Genomic DNA, 23,045 nt, shown 5'->3' with positions numbered 1-23,045 from the left:
TATTGTAATTTGTCATACTCCATTTCCTTCTTGACAACATTATTTGCTGCACTGGGATCCATCAAATCCCATACCATCACAGAAACAAAGTTCTACTTTAAACTCCTTTACTATCAGTGATGTTAAAATTAGATTGAATCCTGAACATTTAAAAATGAAAAACAGTTGGTGTATGGCTGAGATTCTTTTTGTTGGAGGGAAAAGGTATTCTATAGTGCAGGCCAAAATTATTGTACAGTTCATAAGGAAAACATCCTGCAGTGCACATTTTATATAAAATATCGAATATGTTTTCTCTCTCTCTTTCTCTCTCTCTCTCTCTCTCTCTCTCTCTCTCTCTCACACACACTTTGTTGTGTTAGTCAACAAGGCCAAGGACTCTAATGTTGAAACACCCAAAACCCCCTATATCCTTCAAGAACATTATTGATATATATTAGCACCCAAGAGATGTTTCTTGCAACTATATGTATGTGTGTAAATAGAGACAAAACCAAATGTTGATATTTTGAATGTATATGATACACATAATATCTTCCTCACTCAAAACATTCCAAAATGTAAATGTTAAAGCAAAATTTAACCATACAGTAATTGTCTGGATGGTCTTAAGAGTACCCTCCTACAAGCAGAGAGGAAGCTGGAAGATAGAGGAAATATATCCATTGCCATCACTTACAAGTGAGCATGATTTTAATGATGAGCAGACATAGACACCTTGTTGGTCCTTTCACCCTTGACTTGGTGGAACATCAAGGATGTGATAGCTGAAGGGTAAGAGGCTTGCACCAGTATTTGGCTAGTATTCATATTTATCTAAGGAGACTGAAGCAACATGAAATAAAGTGCCCTGCACAAGGACACACTGTGGTACCCAGTCTAGGAATTGAACCAGCCAGTTTATGATCTTGGAACCAACACCTTAACTACTTCTCTATTTCACCTTCACAAATACACACATGCATTTGCATGCACACACCTACACACACACACACTCACAAAGTAAAATGAATGTCTTGACCGTTTCATGGCCGTTCTTCAGAGAATAAGCATCCAACACTCTTCTTTACCATCACTAATATTTATTGCCATCTTTTAAGCCATCTCCCTCTCTCTTTCTCTCTTACATTACTCCCTGTATCTCTCTTTGTTCACATATTTCACTCTCTCTTGCTCCTGTTTTCTCCTTGTCTCTCACTTCCTCTTCCTCCATCATGCCATTCATGCTGTTTTCTATTCAATCTCCATACTAACATCCCTCATGTAGCTGCATATCTCATTTCCCCACCTTCTCTCTCTTATCATTCTGGTCACACTTGCCTTGAATGAAAGGCAACAACATCATTTGGCATATGTTGGGACAAGGTAGCTCAGTACACTGTGAAGTAGTGAAGTTGAGAGTACTTTTCGATTTTGTTGATTAACATGCCAAAAATGGAATAATGTACAAATGAGTTGTGACTCCCCATCACCACCCCCTATCAAAGAGTAGTAATAGGTTTAGGTATCTGGCTCAAGAAAATAGGTTATGGGTTCCTGGACAAAGTAATGTGTTATGTCCTTAAGTAAGGTACTTTCTTTCACATTGCTCCAATCTGCTTAGCCTAAATACAAGGTGTTCAGGCTAAGTTTTATGATTTTTTTAATGTCTTCTTTTTGGGGGGGAACAATTTGATGTATTGCTGAACTGTCAACAGTGTTGGAGAGCATGAAGATTAAAGTTGTAGTTAAGAAAAAGCTGACATAGAAGACTGGGAGCCACCAGAATACTATAAAATACTTATCAGTATCATGATGGTTTGCACCAGATATCAAAATGCCAACATCATGACTTGTTTAGTGCTCTGTGAACATTGTAATGGCTGTAAGGTGCAACATGGACAGCTGGAATATAGAATACAAAGTTATGGCCTGCAGGAAAGGACACAGCAGGCTTTCTGACTGTGTTTGCTGGAATCCATCCACATATCTTTCAATTCAGACAGCTATGTAAAGCTGCTGAAGACTGTGGTCAATCTATGGCCAGAGAGGGTTGCTGTTGGAAACCTTTATTTGTGGCAGCAGGATTTGGCTCCTTGTCATACCTCCAGAAAGAGTCAGAAGTGATTGTTGGAGAATTTCTGACTTCACCAGCCCCAATTTCTGGCCTCCTAATTCCCACGGTTGTAAATCCAATGGATTACTATGTGTGGTGTGTAGTTGAAAAGGATACTAAATGCTCTGCCTGCAACACCAAAACTGAGTTAGTAGCCAAAATCAAGGGAGTGTTTGAAGATCTTCCTAGGAAACAATGAGGAATTCATGTGCCAGGTTCCAGAGCTGTCTTGAGGCTGTAGTGGAGGCTGAGGTGGACTACTTAGGGTAAACTGTTATCTCCCAGCCATAATTTAGCTGATATATTTTGAGATTTTACAATACATTTATTTTTGGATGGGATATTGTGTTTTCTTTTCCTTTTATGCAAACTGTTAAATTTAGCCTGAGCACACTGTAAGTACCAGCTGAATGCTAGGGCAGCTATTTCTGCATCTATCATATCTTGTCCTGGATATTTTACTGGTTCAAAGGGTGGTAGAGGACTGTGAACCTGCTCATGACTACAGGCATCTAAAACACTTAGTGAAAACATAGTACATGCCATTATATATATGTGTGTGTGTGTTTATTTAAGTGTATGTGTGTGTATTTACATTTGTATGTATGTCTGTATGTATATATATTTATATACTATGTATATATATGTGTGTATATTATGTATAGCCCTACATGTTTTTGTGTGTCTATTATATCTCATAAGTTGCATGTAGACAATATCTTTGACATGACATCTAATGTCATAGGCAGATTTTGGCCCACAAGTATACTCTCCTCTCTCTGCCTTTCCTACAACAATAATGGCTTTTGCTCCTCAGAGTTGATTGGAATTATGACCACCTCCACAGATATTCTTGACCCATTCATCTCTCATTTCATTCCCCTTCTTGTATCCGCCCATCATCATCATCTTGTATCCCTTGCAGTCCTTTCTTTGAGCGTTATCCCTCTGAAATTTCCCCTATTCCAGTGCTCATATCTCTCCTGCAGGTATTGGTATGCAATGGCTTAACAAGAGCATTAATGATGTCAATCTCACATGTCAAAGAGGGCCTTCAAAGGCCATTAGTACTTCCACTTCTTTCCAAGCCCAGCAACTGAAACAAAGAAGTGTCTGAGGGCTATTGTTGTTGGTAGGTCTAAGTTCAGATGTGATTAAAGATATTTCAGTCATAGCGATTATGTGACTACATTGCATTACCTGCCCTCTTTTTTGAAGGATACTCGACTGTTGTTTCTTGCAGGTCAAGCAACCTTTGATGGTGTTGCATCTAAAGGTAGCCACCAGTGATATCGTATTGTGTAGCTAGAGTAAGTGAGAGGAAGATATGTGTGTGACTGACAACTGTTTTGTTTTTGTGGTTGTGTAGTTCCAAGTTGGCACTGATCAAATAGACCTGAAACAAAAAACAAAAAAAGGAAAATGATTTCCAACCATGACCATTCCATGTTTTCTGTAAGCATGGAGACCAAGATACATGTTATCCAATATCTCCTTTTCTAAGACTGTTGCTTTTGATTTGAGGGAGATTTAACTGCTGTTTCTTGCAGGGCATATAACTATACAGCAACACTGCTGTTGCTTGGTGGTGTTGTGGTAAATGTCAAGGATTAATTCTCTGGGGGTAAATGCAGTAATCCCTTGACTATTGTGGGTGTTATGTTCCAAAACCCACCGCAATAGGTGAAAATCCACGAAGTAGAAACACAGTACTGTACTGTATATTTCTTTTATTATTTTTATAATTTGTATGTATTTATTTTATTATAAATGCAAAACAACACCACAGAGGAATCAACGTAAGCTTAAATAATAAACTGCAATCAGTGAACTGTGATAGCTGAACTGCGATATGGCGAGGGATTACTATATCTGGAATATTTTGTGATCTGTGGTTAATGGTGAAAGCTATTGACAGGCTTTTGTGTTGGTGAGGTAAATCTAAGGGGGTGGGGCTGATGCCTCTAATGATTGTGACAGCCCTTTTAGAGGCAGGTTGTTGTTGTTTATCCCAAGTCTGCCCAGTTCTATAATCAAAAGTATTCCAACCAGGTCTCTGTCTTTATACTGGTATCTAAAACTACATTATCAATGTGTCTTGAATTTTTATTGTGATGGTTTGGTGTGATATGAGAGGTGGGGGATTTGGTTGTTATTTCTTACAAGTCATGTGGCCCATTTTGTTTGTAGGGGGGGGGGGATGCCATCCACTTCCATGGAGAGTATCACTTTGGTCATTGTGTACTGATAGTGACTGGATATTTATGTGGCATTTGATGTGGTAGAAATAGCAGGACACGTGGGATAATGGGGGAGAGGGAGTTCTTTCTGCATAGGAACAAGGACAGAATTGTCAGAGCTTGGTTGTCTTTGATCATAAGTCTGCTCAGGCTCAAGTGATCAGGGACTAAATAACAAAATGTATTAAATATGGCTAGACTTCCCTCCCTTTCAAATAAACCCCTACCTTGGCAGAGTGGTTTGAGGGTCAGAGAAAATGCCTTGTGTTGTTTCTTATGGTTGTCTGCACTGTCTGTTCAAGTTGTGCCTCGGTCGACTTTATCTTTCATCCCTTTGCAGATTTATTAAGTGCTACACCGTGGTCTTGGATTGTGAAATTGTAAGATCACTGGCTAACAGGCCTTGAAATATCTACATTCTGAATTCAAATTCCTAGTACATACCTTAAAAGACCCCCCCCCCCGAAAAATAAAAGCACTTAGCCACCATCCTTGCCTGATGAGTAAAACAAATCCTCAAAAATAATGCCGTTAACGCTAAAATAGATGGTGTTGGGGTAAAGAGCGGGTCAGGGGCTTTTTCTTAAAACCACATTTATCCTGGTGATTACACACACACACCTCAGGGGCAAATCAAAGAATGGGCAAGTACCATGGCTTTCTGTTCTGCTGTGACAAACAACAGGGAGAGTATAACGATGGCATGGCTATCACCACACATTTCTGTGGGTTATTATCTTCATCTCTTCAGCAGCATGAAGTCAATCAGAGATGGTTATCCGTCTACGATCAAACCTACACACTAAGACATTAAAAATTGAGGGTAGGTAGACGTGGGCGGCTACTATCGGTTAACTTCAACAATATGTTGAGGGCTAAGATATATATGTTTGGGTAATTTACCAATTTTAGTTAAGGCATATTTCATTTCCTGACCAAAATTATTCCAACAGTCACCATCACGTCATTTTTTTTTCCTGTCGAGCAAGTCATGGTAATTAGTTGCTTAACATGCTAGAGATAACAGCCAATACACATTTTAAGTCATAATCCATTGTGTTAAATAGTACGGATACATTGGATGATGCAATTCTAGTTACATATTGTCATCCTTCGGTCTGCTCACTCGGAGCTGGCCTGGAGGTTAAACACCAACCTATACCACATCGGGTACCTCTGACAAGATCGTTAAACGTAGTTACCCAGCAGCTGACTGTGAGCTGGTACCACATCAGTAAGTGGGCAGCCACTGTATCTGACAATGGGTACCTGCATCGTCATCTTTATCACCGTCAGAGGGAAGCTGCTTTCATACACTTGTGTTAATACTACAGTAGCAGCATCACAGCTTCATTTTCTTCATTCGATTTGTTGAAGAAGACGGAGGAGGAAATATTTCGACTCTGATGACCGGCTTTCAATGCCGTCTTGAAATGGCGAACGTTTTACCAGTTTTTGGATTGATTTCACAATATATATTCATCGCCGTTGGTAATTAATAATTTTCTTTGTTCAGTGCAAACACAACAAATATTACAGTGCACACGCACACAATTGTGTATGTGTGTGTGTATATATATATTTATGTATATGTGTGTATATATGTATGTGTATATATGTATATGTGTATATATATATGTATATGTGTGTGTATATGAATATATGTGTGTGTATATGAATATATGTGTGTATATATGAATATATGTGTATACATATGTATATATGTATGTGTATATGCATGTATATATGTATATACATGTATGTGTATATATGTATATGTATATATATATGTAGGTGTATAAATATGTATATATATATATGTATATGTATATATGTGTATGTATATAGACCTTCCGCTTGTTCAATATCCAGGTTGTTGTTTTTTTGAATACACTCCTGTATGTTGCTCTTCTTTAAATATATCTACACATATATCTTATCTATCTATCTAGCTTTACCTGTTCTCTCTCTCTCTCAATCACACACACACACACACATGACCATTTGTTATTAAATATACATGCATGTTCTTGTCACACACATACACGCGCGCATACTGTCTCACATTGAAATAGACGTATTATTAAATATACACGGTGTTGTGTCGTTAATTAAATATACCCCCAGCAGTTGTACATACATTGTTGCATCTGCAAACATTTGAATGAATGGAATGGAAATAATTTTTATTGAATGTATTTCATATCAACGAAGGAAGAGTGCATGTGGGGTGTATGTGTGTATACACATACATTATATATATATATATATATACATTATATGTATACATACATTATATATATATACATTATAGATTGGGCAGAATTGTGCATATATGTGTATATACACATGTATGTATGGGTGACTAAATGCCGTAAATCGAATAACTAATCTGTCTGAAAATTACAGAGAAAAGTGATGTATGTGTAATGATATATACATACATATCAATATAATGATATATATACTGTTATAAACACTAGAAATATACATTTCTGTTTCTGATGTATGTTTAATTTATAAGAACGTATAAACGTGTATAAATTATGTAATATCTATACATTGTGTGCGGGTGTATATACGGATGCATGTACTTGTTTAACCCTTGGTCAGTCCCCATTAAACAAACCTTAATGATAACATACATTGCATTACATCTGAGGCAACCCTGTCTTTTTTCCTGTATTACTAACGACATTCAGTGTTTTACTTTTTTCGGCACACGATCTGATTTTAGGGAGGTTTGGCTATTATTTCTAGCATGTCTAACGACCAATTAGATGTGAGAGACACTGAAATAGCAGCGCAACTTCCATGTCAAGCTTTTAGTCTTTTAGTCGAGCAAATTCTCTTGAAGATGGTTTTACTATATATTACATTGTTTTATATACTATATATACACACTGGAATTACACGGACACTGTTGCACACATGCTTATACACAGTTGCACATTCACGTACTTAAACTTACATACACTTGCGCTTACACAGTCACTCACAAACACGTACATAAATGTGCGTATACACTGATACACAGAAACACATACACTAAGATTGTCATTCATACACACTCTCTCTCATACATACATGCGCAAATGTACACGTACATTGACGCACACACGAATACATTCCCTTATACAACCTTTTATCTATCTATATATATATATTTAATGCTTTCTATCATAGCTTTTTGCGTACATATTTTTTAATAATGTTTAACCTGTGTGTGTGTGTGTATATAGGAACCAGAAATCATGTTTAAAATCAGTGTAACATTGACGATCCTATCTAAATAATACCCTTTTACATTTTTAATGTTTACTTTTGTCATTTTGTTTGTGTGTAATAAAATATATAGTGTGTATGTATAAAATGTTGTTTACAGTGACATTGTATGTATATATATACACAAACACACACATAACTTATATGAATGTATATACACCCCACCACGACCAATATAATAGTTATACCAGTATATTTATTTTTTATTCCGTTTTACCTCATAATGTATTCATATAACTTAAATACTGTTTTTTTTTAGTTATTGTTTTGGCAATCTTTCGTTTATTCGCGCACTCACACACTTTCACTTACACTCTTTCACACACTCACACTCACAAATCTAATGTGGTTGAGAGTCAACTGTTTGACCCTTGCTAGTGAAAGTAATCAGAAACACGTGACTCTTCAGTTTATATGTGTGTGTATGTGTGTGTGTAGCAGGAATGGAAGTTGTGGTGTTTATTTCATTCCCTTGACTAAAATTTAATGAAGTGTATGCTTGTTGATGACAACCAAACCTAATCTGTGTGTATGTATGATGTATTCATGTACAAAATAAGACCTGTCAAAAGGTGGAAGAGCTCATGAGTAGTCAACGGCCATCCAACGATATATTTATATACATGTATGCGCGGGGACATGGAAATAGCTGTGTTGATGTCCAGGCGCGCGGTTGGCCCCTCCGTTGTCACATTTCACTAGGAGAGGGAAATTCCGAGAGAACACCTGCAGCACTCACAATATTCGATGATGTGGACTGGTTCTTTTAGAGTTTATGCTGTCCATGTTCAGAGAGTGGGATTGAATTTGTGCAAATCCTTTCCCCACTATATAAAAAAATCATCATGCACAAGCATCGCTCGAAATAAAATAAAAAAAAGTGAATACAAAAGACCTATCACAAAATGGCTGGTCGTAGCCTTCGCATGTGTGGCGATGGCAATACTTGAACACGAGTTTTCAGCCATCATGTATGTGTGTATAATTCCTGTGTATAATATGCTGCAACCACACTGTTCCATGAACTATAAACACTATAGGTTGAAAGTGCATCGCTGCATCACCATCCTGGTGGTGGTTCTCTTAGTTGTGATGGTATTGGTGATAAATATTAGACGGTACCCTTTTCGTTGTTTCACATCCTCTTAAGCCGTTCCATACTTTCACCCTTTTGTGTTGTGCGCGCGCGCGCGCGTGTGTATATATATATATATATATATATATATATATATATATGTATGCATGTATAATGTGTGAGTTTACCACTACAGATGTCTTAGAAACCTGAATATTGTGTTTATGGTACTTTATGTTAGTAAAATATGCTACTACTATTACCACCACCACCACCACCACCACATGTTATGGTGATGTGGTGTTGATCATTGCAGTGGCAGTGATGATGATGGTGATGACAATGGTAGTGACTAGTCATGATAGTGATGACTTGTGATGGTGGTTAATATCCACGCCGACAAAATGACTTGATGCCTGAGTTTATCTCTAAACAAAATAAAAAGCAACTGGCATCACTGACTGACAAAGAACTCAATACAGGTGTTGTGGTGTCTATTTAGACAAAATGCAGTGATTGGGATTTTGAAGGGAAAGGTAACGAAAGCATATGCATGATAATATGATAGTGATGATGATGAATTACTCAAACGATCAATATTTGTGGATTCAGTGATGTCTTTTGAAGATGTTCACCATTTCCCTCCCTCTCCCCATCACCACCATAGTGGTTCCCAATGTGCTCCCTCCTTCTATAATTACTACCACCTGTGCGATCTAGAAATGATAATGATGATGATGATAATAATAATAATTCTTTTATTGGCCACAAGGGCTAATATAAACAAACATAAAATGACATGCAGCAACATAAAAGACAACACAAACGATACACAGCATGTAAACACTAAAAACAATTAAAATGAAACAAAATAATAACTTCCAGTTGGACGAATAATGAAATTACAACTCAGTCTGTGTATTTTCGTCTATCATGGGGTCATGAATGTCTCTATCTACTATAGGTTTGGGTGTACCTAGATACGCTGTAAGTGTGCCTGCCAATACTGCACCCATCTGTGTCACTACCTTTTGTGTGCAGTTGTATGCATCTCCATGAGATGTCTAAATTCAACCTTGTGGTGTATGCACCTTCATTGTTCCTGTGTTCCCATATTTTTTATTTATGCATGAAATGTTTTTGTATTTCTGAAGTGTGTCCTTCAGTGTGTGTGTGTGTGTGCATATGTTTGTGTTATGTGTGCATGTGAGTGCAACATGGGGGGATGCAGTTGAGTACATCGGTGACTTGGTTCATTAAGTACTTTGGTACATGTGCACACACACACACAGGAGCGGTAGTCGCATTCATACACTACCATAAAACCAAAACACGCAAGAGCGTATACTTACACAAACACACACACACAGCTATACAAATAGACATATCCTACGAAATTTACACTATGTCTACTTCCACTATATACCTACACTATTCAAGCTAACAATAGTCTTCATGTAGCCCAGAGGTGGGACAAGTTTTTAGTGCGGCGGGCAAAAATTTCCAAAGAAAAAGGTCTGCAAGCGGGTCACAAGTTCTAACTTTTATATCTGTGTAAATCTTGTCTATATATGTGTATGACACATACATATAGTTTAACACATTAAATTAACATCTTCATAAAGGCTGCCACTGAATTTAGGACGTTTATATTACTTATGAGGTATTCTATATTTTTCAGCTAGTGTAGTTGGGTCTCAAGGGGGTGGTACAAACCTAGCAATATGTGTTTTATAGTTATAACAAAATTTCCATTCAAATGGCAATTGCCGGACGATTTCTGTTTGAGTCAGACCATTTTAAATTGTAGTGGAAACGCGACCTATTGTATAAATTTTATAATTGAAAATTGACTATATTTTGTATATACGAGTACATTAGCCTGCAGGCGCAATAAAATGGGCTCACGGGCGCAATTGTTCCCGCGGGCGGGCTTTTCCTCACACCTGATGGCCAGCTGCTAGAAACAGCAGTCAAAAACCCTCAAATCACACATCACATCCTTCCCCCTTTAATAAAAGAGGACACATTAGTCTTGTGAAGAACAAGATGACTTCTCTGGTGCTGGTGTCATGATAAACTGTAGCAGTAGGCTCTATAAAGTGGTCAGTAGTAGGAAAGGCATTAATCTGTAGAAACCATATCACAAAAGAAATTTATGAACAAGATGCTAGCCCCTAAACCATCTAGGAGGAGAGTAACTCCAAATAAGAACCGATTCAGACTATGATGACCTCTCTAACCCATGTCAGTATAGAAAAGGGATCATAAAGACGATTGAATAATGTAGTCTGGTAGAGTAGGGATGGTCATAGCTGGAATACTTTTGATGATAGGACTGAGTACTGGGTCTGTATAGCAACAACCTGTGTACTTTATCACACATACACACTTCTTAGACTTGTGCTAACACATACTAAAATGTATACCACTATACACCACTACACATAAAATACTACACACTGTTCTACACACACATGCAGTCAACATATACACAGAAGCCTATAGACTTGCATTAACATATTAGTCAAATTTATAATCCCACACAAAAACCTACACACATACAGACATCTAAGGATGCACATACACATCCAACCAAATATCTGTTATACAATCAGTTAAGTATGTGTGTGCGTGTGTGTATATATATATATATATATATATATATATATATATATATATATATATGTATATGTTTGTGTGTGTATGTAGTGCTTGTGTATACATTAGTGTTCTTAGTGTTCTCTACCCTCGTGTGATTTTTTTTCTCTGTCTATGTCTATACGTTGTGAATGTATGTGTGTGTGTCTCTCTCTCTGTACGTACACACACACACACACACACACACACACACACACAAATATATATATATTCACACGTTTGTATGTACATGTACTTGTTTATGCACATGTATATGTTATTCATTCTGTCTTATTTGTGTATGGGTTTGTGTCTATATATATTATTCTTTCTGTGTTTGTGTATTAGTTTTTATCTGTATGCCACAATTGTATGAGAGTTTTTTGAAGTGTGTGTGCGTGTATACATACATCTATAAATGTGTGTATATTCATACATCTACAAATTCATGTGTGTTGTACATCAGACGGCAGATGTACACCTATCTAACAATATTCTTTAGCAAGAAGAGAAAAAAAATGTTAAATTAGTTATTGGCACCAAATAGTCCTCTTTTCCAACATATAATAAACTCTTTCATGTATCATAAGAAAGATCTTTGAGTATCTGGGTGGATAGCTAAAGGTGGATGTGTGTTGATCTGTGAATGTCACTGTGCGTGTGCGTATGTATGCTGTAACCCTCAACTTTGATCTTTATGTAATGGGTTGTGTGAGTTTTTATGTAAATATGCATGCGCATGCACACACACATGCAGACACACAGAGTTCCTGTTTCTATAAATGTACATATATTGTGCCAGTTTGTGTGCATGTAAGTATACATATACATATATATATATATATATATGCACACACACTCACTTGCCTGTGGTTACATTTATATATTTATGTAGGTGCAGGCATGGTTGTGTGCTTTAAGAAGTGTTTCTTCATGTGGTTTTGGGTTCAGTCCCATTGCATTGCATTTTGGGTGTCTTCAACAGTAGTTCTGAGACAATCAATTTCTTGTGAAAGAAGCCTGTTGTATGCACATACGCACACACACACACATGTGTGTATTTATGTATCTGTGTCAGTGATTAGAATCTGAGTTATAACATAAAATCTTCCATTAGCTCTGGTGCTTTTGAATTCCTCTGGTATAGACTGTTAGAATAGCTGGTGTTGCCCAGGCTGTAGAGTAGCTATAAATCACTCACAATTACTTTGAATGAGGGTATGGTTTGTGTAATAGAACACTGTTAGATCTCCATTGGAAAGTTATCTTCCATGTAGGAAATAAAATTGTTTTCCCCTACATTTAGAGCACACTGGTGTCTAAGTGGAAACACTTATTCCATTTGGAATTATTAGTTTCAAATTTTTTCACAAGGCCAGCAATTTTGGGAAAGGTGGGTAAGTTGATTACTTCAACCCAGTACTCAACTGGTACTTATTTTATCAACCCTGAAGGGATGAAAGGAAAAGTCAATCTTGGTGGAATTTGAACTCAGAATGTAAAGATGGATGAAATGCTACTAAGCATTTTGCCTGGTGTGCCAACAATTCTGCCAGCATGCCACCTTACCCATTTGAAATTATTATTGAGGAGAATATCTTTTATTTTTGGATTACAGTAGAAGAATAAGTAGAAACTGAAGTGTTAGGAGTTGACCTACCCATGGAAATAAGATCATACTTATAAAATGTGGAATCCAGAGTGCATAGAGAAGATCCCTATATCCAAACATTGGAACTGCAAATACATGCACTAATAAAGAAATAATATTAAGAGTTGTGATAACTCTTAGTTTATATGGTACTAAAACATATTAGATCTGTGCTGGCCATAATCTCAACAATTTGGAGCATTTTCCTGTCAGCTCCTCAAGATATTCAATATTTTTGGTTTAACATTAGAGGTACTTCCAATCATCACGTGAGCATCCACTATAATGTTGGCCAAAGCAGGATTCTTCGAGATGTGGCTCTGCTATTGTTTATAATTTCTCTTGGAAGATCACGTCTTGTTCCAAAATTTCAATTTCAGCATTGTTTCTATAGCTGCGTGCTCCTCCTAACATCATGCAATTTATAGAGTGGATTGGGTGTATTTTTTATAGCACCAGCACTACAGAGGTTGCTTTGCCATCAGTAAAAATAAAGGTCTCTCTCTCAAATTCTGCATTGTTAGGGCTCAGATTGATTGATCATATGCTGATTCTCATTACTAAATACTTTTCACAATCCTTCCAACCTTCTTTACCCTCACTTCTCGCCAAACTGCATCCCATTGGAAATTAAAACCCTGGCCACACAAACCTCATTCAAACATCCCTTGTTCTCAAATCTCAAAGGAGGTTGTCGAAAGAAATGGTGTGATTAGATCTCAGGATGCTGGGCCTCAGACAAAAAGATAACGAAACACTTTCGTGTATGGGAGACCTTTACGACCCAGGCTAAAATAGAAAATTAGACATTAAAATATTGATGATGATGAAGATGATGATATTCATATTTTATATTTTCATCAAGATCATTATCATCTACATCATTGTTTAATGTTTATGTCTTTCATGCTAGCATGGTTTAGGAACATTTTCTGAGTCATAGTTTTGTGGATGCCCTTCCTGGCATAAACTCTTTTAGTCACTCTTTATGATATGCAAAGATGATTTTAAAACCAGGACACACTTGGTAAGTTCAAAGTTATCCATACAAGAATGGAAAAGCAAACGTGAAAACAATGATGATGATGTGTGTGTGTGTATGTGACAGGCTTCTTCCAGTTTCCATCTACCAACTTAACTCACAAAGTATGAGTTAATTCATGGTTATAGTAGATATTTCTTTAGTGGTTTTTATATATTTGGTTTGAAATAATAATCTTCTTAAATACATGCGTCTCTGATGTTGAAAGACTCACAATCTTATTTTTGCAACTTAAACTATTTTAATTGCATGTTGTCAGCGTTTTCTGCAATGTCACTAAGTACAACCTTTTCTTGTTGGTTCACCATACATTTACAATCTGGAGGTATTAGTCATTGCAACTCATTATATAATAAAAAATATATGATATTTAACATTATATAATGTATAATATATATTATATAATATACATTATATGTTACATAATATATGTTATATAATATCATCATCATCTTCATCATTTAATGTCCACCTTCCATGCTAGCGTGGATGGGACAGTTTCACAAGAGCCAGCCAAGCAGAAGCCTGCGCCAGACTTTTCTGACTGTTTAGGCAAGAATTTTGCAGCTGGATGCCCTTCATAACACCAACCTCGTAGCAGAGTGGACTTAGTGCTTTTTACGTGGCACAAGCACAGTTGAGGTCAGTTTTGGAAAGGTTTTTACAGCTGGATGCCCTTTCGAACGCCAACCACTTGACAGTGTAGACTGGGTACTTTTAAGTGGCACATTCACTGACAGGGTCATCAAGTACTTGCAAGACAAAAAAAAAAAGCTTTCAAAAGGGGAGGGGGCATTGGAGGAGGTGATCTTGTGCCAGATGATGAAAGGTTATAGTGAGGCAGAGAGACAGAAACAGGTGTCTTGCTGTATGAGGTCACTCGACCGGAGACAGAGATCATGAATGAAGACGGAAACAGGTGTGTTACCACAAAGGAAATACATGGTTACCCAAACTGTGAGAAGTGCAGGAGAAGGAGAGAGAGAGTGGGAGACAGCAGGATAGAGATGGAGATGGTGGCAAAATGCTGGGCATACTCAAAAGGGATGGTGATCAGAATATAAATGGGATAGTTGTGTAAAGGAAGAGTGAGATATAGATGGTGGCAAGTGCTAGGGCATACCCTTGAGGTTTGGACACCATAAGATAAGTGGCTGGATATAGGAAGTGTGATTAAAAAGTGTGGAGGTGGGGGGAGCGAGTGGGGAAAAGCTGGGTATAGAGTTGTGGGGCGGGGGCTACTGGATTGGAATGATACAGAGGAACAGAGCCATGAAGACAAGATTGGGGAGTGAGAGCTAGGCATAGTGTATGAAGGAGGAAATGTGAGAAAGAGAAGAGATGTGGATATGTAAATTGGTTTGTTGGGGTAGGGTGAGTGAAAAATTTTCTTGTTACATGTGGGTGGAACACACAGGTCAGAGCTAGCAGATGGCAATGATACAGTGAGACAGGGCATATGGGTGGAACACACAGATCAGGGGCTAGCAGAGAGCAATGATACAGTGGCACTGGGCCAAGAGGACAGGATTGGGGAGTGGGAGGTAAGCATAGTGCATGAAGTGGAAATGTGAGGAAGAGAAGAGATGTAGAGGCATAGTTTGGTTTGTTGTCGTAGAGTGTGTGAGAAGTTTTCTTGTTAAGTGTGGGTGGAACACACAGCACTTCTAGAACTCAGTTTCGCTGACATGGGCAGGTCTTCTCAAGAACTTCATATCGCTAGACATCTTGGTCCATTGTCATTTCCTCCATGAGGCCCAACATCCTGAGATCAGTCCCTACCACTTCATCTCACGTCTTCTTGGGTCTCCCTCTTCCATGGGTACCATCCACTTTCAGTGATTGATACTTCTTTAGGCAGCTTTCCTTATTCGTATGCACATCTCCTGTCCAAACCAACGTTGTCTTTACATGCTACATTTGATTCCTCTGTTTTTCCAATGTTTTTCACCAGTCTTCAGAATGATGGGAGGCATCTATTCATGAAAGAAAAAGAAAAGAAGTTTGAAAATTTTTTTCACTCCCCCCCCCCCTTATCACCCCAGTCCAAAACGATTTTGGCTAATTTTGTATTTTGCCCAGCATTCTTGCTTGTAACAATTGCAAATTTTTTACATACAGATTTGAAATTTTGTCAATGGGTGCTTTATATACCACTGGTTTATTTTGTAATTTTAGCTGATCTTGCTCACTAAATTTGACTTTTATGGGCAGGTAAATTTAATTAACAGATGTAAAAGCAATAACACTATGGATACATGCTAAAATTGAAATTCTTAATGCATCTTACCTGTCTGATTTGTTACTAAAATTATCCCAGATGGCAACCGACAAAAATTTTGCCACTTTTCAAGATGAGATACACTAATTTGAATTAATTAAAATACAGGTATAATCAGTACAAGATTTTATTCTTTCAGTAAATATTTTGTTTTGTGAATCTTTTTTTCTTTTCCAGGTTATTTTGCATGCTTTCAATGAATGTGACATCAAAACCACGTGTAAACGGTTCCTTTTTCCAGAAAAGAAAAGATTTGACTGCTATTTCTACCATGTTCTGCTACTACGTAACAGCTATTTGCATTCACACCGAAATATTTACCAATTTTTTTCCACTTAATGGAAGTCAATATTTTCTCTGCTGACATCCACCTGTTTATTTTGCTTTTCTCTCAGTTCTGTGCTTTCTGGAAGAAAAGCCCTCACATTATTTGAAAGCTACAAGAATTCACTAACGTGATTTGTTTATTTTCCTAAAAAATTTTGTAGAGGAATTAGATACATAATTTAATTTTTCCTCTTCTTCTCCTCCATTTTGTTGATGAGATTCATGTTGCTCTTCATGAAAATTAACATACTAAAATTTTCATCAGGCAAGGACGATCTCTTGGCACTCAAGATGTCCTTGCCCATGGAAAATAAACATTCATTTGTTGCACTGGAAGGGATGGCTGTGTTGAACTTGATGAACAAGTCCACCAACAGTTGCTCACTCAAGAAGGCAGCATCTGTCAGTAGATCTTTGAAGTTAGTCTCCAACCAGGTCTTTACTAAATTCTGAGCCTTGTCCTTCAGTGACCTGTGGCTTCCACTCTCTTTTTGTTGAGTGATTCTACTGAAGAAGTCATCCTCCATGTCTTCATTGTTGCTGCTCACTTCCTCAGACTGCTGCCTCATGGCCTCCTCGACCTTGTCCTCTGTGCTTCTCCTCACCTTAGTGAACTTGGTGCTATCATACCTATCCAACCAGATGAGACGAAACCTGGGGTGGAAGGCAGCAGCGAGTTGGCATCCTTCATCATCCAAGAAGGCTGGAAATCTTTTGTCGATGCCTGCCAAAACTGCATTGAACAAGGGGCTGCAGTAGACGACAAGTTTTGGGTTAACGGAAGCTAAATGTAATGGAAATTAATTAGTCTGATAATGATTTTCAAAGTCAACTTACAAGTTAAATCGTTAATGAAAATGTTAACTTCATTAATTAAGGACTATGGATTAATGGATTTACGCCCAGCTCTGTATATATAGACATGTGTTTTATCTTTTACTTGCTTCAGTTATTAGACTGCAGCCATGCTGGGGCACCACCTTGAGGAATTTTAGTCAAATTAATCGACCGGTGTCTTTTGCTGAACTGCTAAGTTGTGGGGATGTAAACACTCCAACACCAGTTGTCAAGCTGTGGTGGTTGTGGGAGGGGGGGGTCACAAAGACACATGCACACGTAATGGGCTTCTTTCAGTTTCCGTCTGCCAAGTCCACTCACAAGGCTTTGGTGAGCCTAAGGCTATAGTTGAAGAAACTTGTCCAAGGTGCTATGCAGTAAGAGTGAACCCAGAACTATGTGGTTGGGAAGCAAACTTCTTTCCACACAGCCACACCTGTATATTAGGTCAGGAAAATTTCAGAAAGGGTCGCAGCTGAACTAATTAGGAAGAGTTAACTTAAATTTAGTTTGGTTTTGTCCCAGGGAGAAGCACTACTGAGGCCATCTTCTTTGTAAGGCAACTATAGGTGATGCATTTAGCGAAAAAACAAACCGCTGTACTTAGCATTTATCAACATGGAGGAAGTCTTTGACAGGGTCCCTTACTCCCTAATCTGATGTTTGATGCAGAAGCTTGTGTTAGATGAGTGGTTGGTAAGAGCAAAATTAGAGAAGAAATTTCGGGTGTGGAAGCAAAGACTAGAATCAAAGGGTCTTAGAGGTATTTTAGCAAAGCCCAAAGTATAGTAAGTAGGAAAGTAAACAAATTACTAATCCTTTCAGGGAGATAGCCCTGCTCAATATGTAGAGAAAGTTTAACTCTATATGGTGTACTCAGTGCAAGCTATAAACACATAAGTACTCAGTGCAAGCTATAAACACATAAGAAGTACAGTGGAATCACAGGAAGGTTAAACATAAAAAGTAGTCCTTATATGTAGCTGATGTACAGTTACACTAAGCACTAAGAATGTACAGGAAATAGATTTCCTCAAATGTCCACAGAGATCCTGGAAAATAGTAGAAAGTTTCCATTACCTAGGTGACCCAATTAACAGAGGAGGAGGATGCTCTGAAAGCATAGTTACTAAAAGAACTGATCAGGCAAAATTCAGAGAGCTATTATCTTTGTAACAAAGGACCTCACCCTAAGTGTGAAAGGCAGACTACGTGATGTCTGTGTACAGACAGCTATGCTGGAAGGTAGTGAAACATGTGAAGGCTTGAAAGAAATGAAGCTAGCATGCTCTGTTGGATGTACAATGTCAGTATGCATGCATGACAAAGTGTGAATGTTTTGAGAGAAAAATTGGATATAAGAGGCATCAGATGTAGTGTGCAAGAGACAAGACTGTGCTGGTATAGTTATGTGATGTATATGGATAAAAACAGTTGCATGAAGAAGTGCCAATCTTTAGATGTGGAGGGAATCCATGGAAGAGGAAGACCTAAGAAAACATGGGACAATGTGGTGAGAAATGATCATCAGATGCCAAACCTCACAGACGAGATGACAAAGACTAAGCCAATTGACAATTTGCTGTGCTTGAGGAGACCCATTCAGAAGTAAAATCGAGGCCATAAAGGCACACAATCTGTCCCTCACCCATCTTTCCAACACTCCCTCCCCTGCCCGCTATCTGCTGTATTCCCCTTTCCTCTGTCTCCCAATCTCCCTTACAAACCTATCTGCATGCAATATGCCCCTGTCAAATCTTTTCCCCACACCATATACTCCTCCTGCTACCTGTACCCACTCATTACTTCCCCCCTCCATCTCCCATTCTCCTTTTGCGATTTCAAGAACTTACTAATCTATTCGCCCTCTCCAGTTCCTGCTCCACTGCACTATATATACTTCCCTGTAACTTAGGTGTAAGCTCCATCACATCTTCATCTTCTTATCTCTCTCCTCTATCTCTTATCTCTTTCTCTCTCTCTTTCTCCATTCTCTTTCCATCTGAGGTAACCACGTTTCTCCATTATTGCAAGATACCTATTTCTGTGTCCCTTACTTCAGGGGTCTTGTCTTGTAGGTTATTTTGTGACCTCACTGCTGCTGGTGCTACATAAAAATCACCCTGTACACTCTGAAAATGGTTGGTATTAGGAAAGGCATCCAACTGTAGAAACCAAGCCAAAGCAGAGAGCAGAGTTTGGTGCTCTCTTCTGACTTGTCAGTTCCTGTTGAACTATCTAATCTGTGACAGTATGGAAAACCAGCATTAGTTGATGATGATATTGTATAAAAATACACAAAATAAAACTGGATAAAAAACAATTTTATAAAGAATTCCACAAAAATGACAAGAATAATTGTGTAAGTTTTAAAAATCCAAGCCTAAATCAAGCTCAAATACATCACATGGAAAATTCGCCATTATGTCACCTGTTGTTTAAGACCTCAATATTGTCTTTTGTACTAATTAATACTGCTTTCATTTTTGACAGCACAAGAACACTTGTATGTGAGTGCATGTGTATCTCTCTAATATATACTAATATATATATAGGCAGTTTAAAACAATAGTTGCCCAATTGGAAGGAGGAAGTTAACGGTAGTAATTAACCCTCCCCCATTAGCAGCAGAATGGTAGAGCCGTTGGAAGAGGCAACAGGATATCTTACACCGCTAAGTTTGAAAGTTTGGCATATTATTGTTGTTGTTGTTGTTATTGTTGTTGTCACCATCATCGTCACCATCACTGTTATTGCTACTAGAACATTAATAACTTGTATAAAATGAACTTCTACATAGAACCTTCCAATATATACAGAAATGACACACACACACACTCAACAAAACTTCCTTTCTAAAAAACACTTACAGCTTTCTAGATACGGCTAATAGAGCTGATACCACAAGCAACGTATGTGGTGGAATGTTTGCTTATAAAAACTTGTATATGCACACATGATAGTAAGGGGACATCCGAGTAAGGCTGTGCACACGAACCCACACATATAGATGTGCATTGGAGTGCCTATAGCGACCTATCTATAATGTTTGTAGGCTTTTTGGGTGCCTTGTATTTTTAAGGGTTTTTTGATATATACCTTTTTTATATTTTTGCATGTCCCACATGCTATACCTTCATTTATGTATTCTTTATTATTATTATTATTATTATTATTATTATTATTATTTTCCTGCTGTACCCTTATTTTTATTTTTATTTATATTTTTATTTTTATTTAATTTTTTATTTTTATTTCTATCTTATTTTTGCTGTTGTTTTTCTTCTGGTCTCTACCACACCTCTGTTTTTGCCTCTTGCTCTACATTTGTATGTAACCCTTTGTGAATGTCTGAAGAGGCCTAGAGGTTCGGGCATGTAACCCCATTTCAAAATGTCATCCGATAATCACTCCGGAAAGGAATATTCGGATAGAATGGGGCTTGCTAAAACTAGGCCGAAACAGCTGTAAGATTAAACTTCTGTTCATCCTCTAATTCCTTATGTACTTTGTACTTCTATATGTAAACCATGTTGGCAAAATAACATAGTCTGCCATGGACACCTGTGCTTTGGTTCTTTCTTTCTTTTTCTTTTCTTCCTTTTTTTTTGGCACTTTTGCTATGAATTAAATTAATGAATTCAACGGGATACACCGTCTGCAAGTAGTTGGGTTCAGCATATTATCCTCCATTTTCTAATTGTTACACAAATTTTGGGTAAAACCTCCACTTTTACCCGCTCCCATTGATTGCACCTAGTATAGCACTAGTGTAGCAATAATTGGGTACCCTCCCAGCAGTATACTGGATAGATACTATCCCTTAGTGGGTTGAACCCCCAACCCCTAACTCTCTCGCGTTATATATATATATAATCATCTTTGCATATTTGCATAAACTCCTTGTAAATATCTATCAACAAAGGATGTATATAATATAGAGACTCTTTCCTTTGGTTCAGCAACTAATAGTTTTTATAGCTATTGGTGCCAGCTAGTCAGTCATTTAAGTATGTTTAGAGAAAAATGGAGGTTTTTCAGCTGTGGGTGATGGAAGAACAGCAGTTGATGATGATGATGTGTGTATGTGTGTGAGAAAATCTGTTTCATAGCTAAAACTCAGTATAATAAACAAATATTAAATGTGAATTTTGAACAGTAAATTTCTCTAGAATCTGAAGTACTGGATATACTTTTGTGATTATGTTTTTAATGTCTGTTTTTATCTGTTTTCATTGGAGTTTTTGGTGTGTGCCAAAGTTGAATGCTAATTGTGTGTGTATTGTCTTTGAAGATTTTTATTTCCACTCTTAGCTGTCAGATATACTTTGTTCTATGGCCCATAAAGACATGACATCTCAGCTCTTTGTTTTGCTGAATATCTTGCCTTAGTTTTCATGTCAGCTAGCAGATAACTGTGTTTCTCCAGCCACAAAGCCAGAAATGTAAAACAAAAACAAATTTTTTTTTCTTTTTCTCTGTTTAGCCCAATTCCAAGAAAGATAATTAAATTTTTTGTTTGTTTTTAAAGAAATGTATATCATAAACTAGACACACGCACACGCACACACACACACACACACACACACACACACACACACACACACACACACACACACACTTGTCATTGTTACTCTTGGTATAATTTCTGAATATAATCTTATCAGCATTAAGTAATTATTGTATACACTACATATTATATACTGTAGATATCTGTGACAAGTAAAATAGTTTGGGGGATTGTTTTAATACTTCTACCAGCCCCAGTTAGTCTGGCACAAAAATATAATTGCTACTTATATATATGTGCATGTGTGTGTACATGCAAACGCATGCGTGCACACACACACGCTGTACTGTTTCCTTGGAAGAATCAACAAAAATGTGCTCAATTCAGTGAGAAGTAAGTATCATTTAATGAGTACAATATCTACTTCAAGTTGCATGATTAGATGTTAATCATATGGGCTTGTATAGTGCACCATCAATGATGGAGCAATTGTTTGAGCTCAAATGAATGGCTATTCTGTAAGGAAACACTTTCTCATGGAGTAGCCATGTTAACTGACCCTGATGGCTGCTGGAGTGTGCACAGTATGCAATACAAGACTGTCTAATAACTGATAGCTGAATATGAAACTTGAAGTAGCTCATGTATAGTTGTATTTATTAAATTATATATATATATATATATATATATATATATATATATATATATATATATATATATATATATATATATATATATTATATGCATGTGTGTGGGTGGGTGTATGTGCGTCTAACAGAATTGGTAGTGTATCAGAAAACATCTCATTCTGAGTTCAAAATCCACTTGGGTCGCTTTACTTTTGAATTGTTCTGAACTTTACAAAGTACCAGTTAATAAACTAAGTACTAGAGTCAGGACAGTGTTGTCAGTGTAATCAGCTCTGCTCTAGTTGTCAGTACTCCAGCATAGCCACAACCCAATCATTGAAACCAGTAAAGAATATAACAGATAAGTCAACTTTATTCAATCTCTTCAAATAACACACTTCTTGTAGTTTTGAAGAAGTCACTTAGTTTGAAA

General features: G+C 37.3%; 1 protein-coding gene across 6 annotated transcripts in view; it reads left to right on the top strand.

Moving 5' to 3' along the window:
- LOC106873104 (uncharacterized) overlaps nt 1-23,045 on the top strand; it is a 271,061-nt gene that overhangs the window by 5,687 nt on the left and 242,329 nt on the right. The window contains exon 1 of one of the 6 annotated variants that reach the window (XM_089338907.1): nt 4,960-5,826. The exons of 4 other annotated variants lie outside the window; for them this stretch is intronic. The gene's annotated coding sequence lies outside the window, so the exon portion shown is untranslated. Of the gene's footprint in view, nt 1-4,959; nt 5,827-23,045 lie in introns of those variants that run through there. One more of the 6 variants, XM_052975585.2, reaches the window with a different exon arrangement.

This window comes from Octopus bimaculoides, chromosome 21 (assembly GCF_046866305.1).
Source record: "Octopus bimaculoides isolate indiv1 chromosome 21, ASM4686630v1, whole genome shotgun sequence".
NCBI classification, from domain to species: Eukaryota; Metazoa; Mollusca; class Cephalopoda; order Octopoda; family Octopodidae; genus Octopus; species Octopus bimaculoides.
This window is presented reverse-complemented; position numbering and strand designations above follow the sequence as displayed.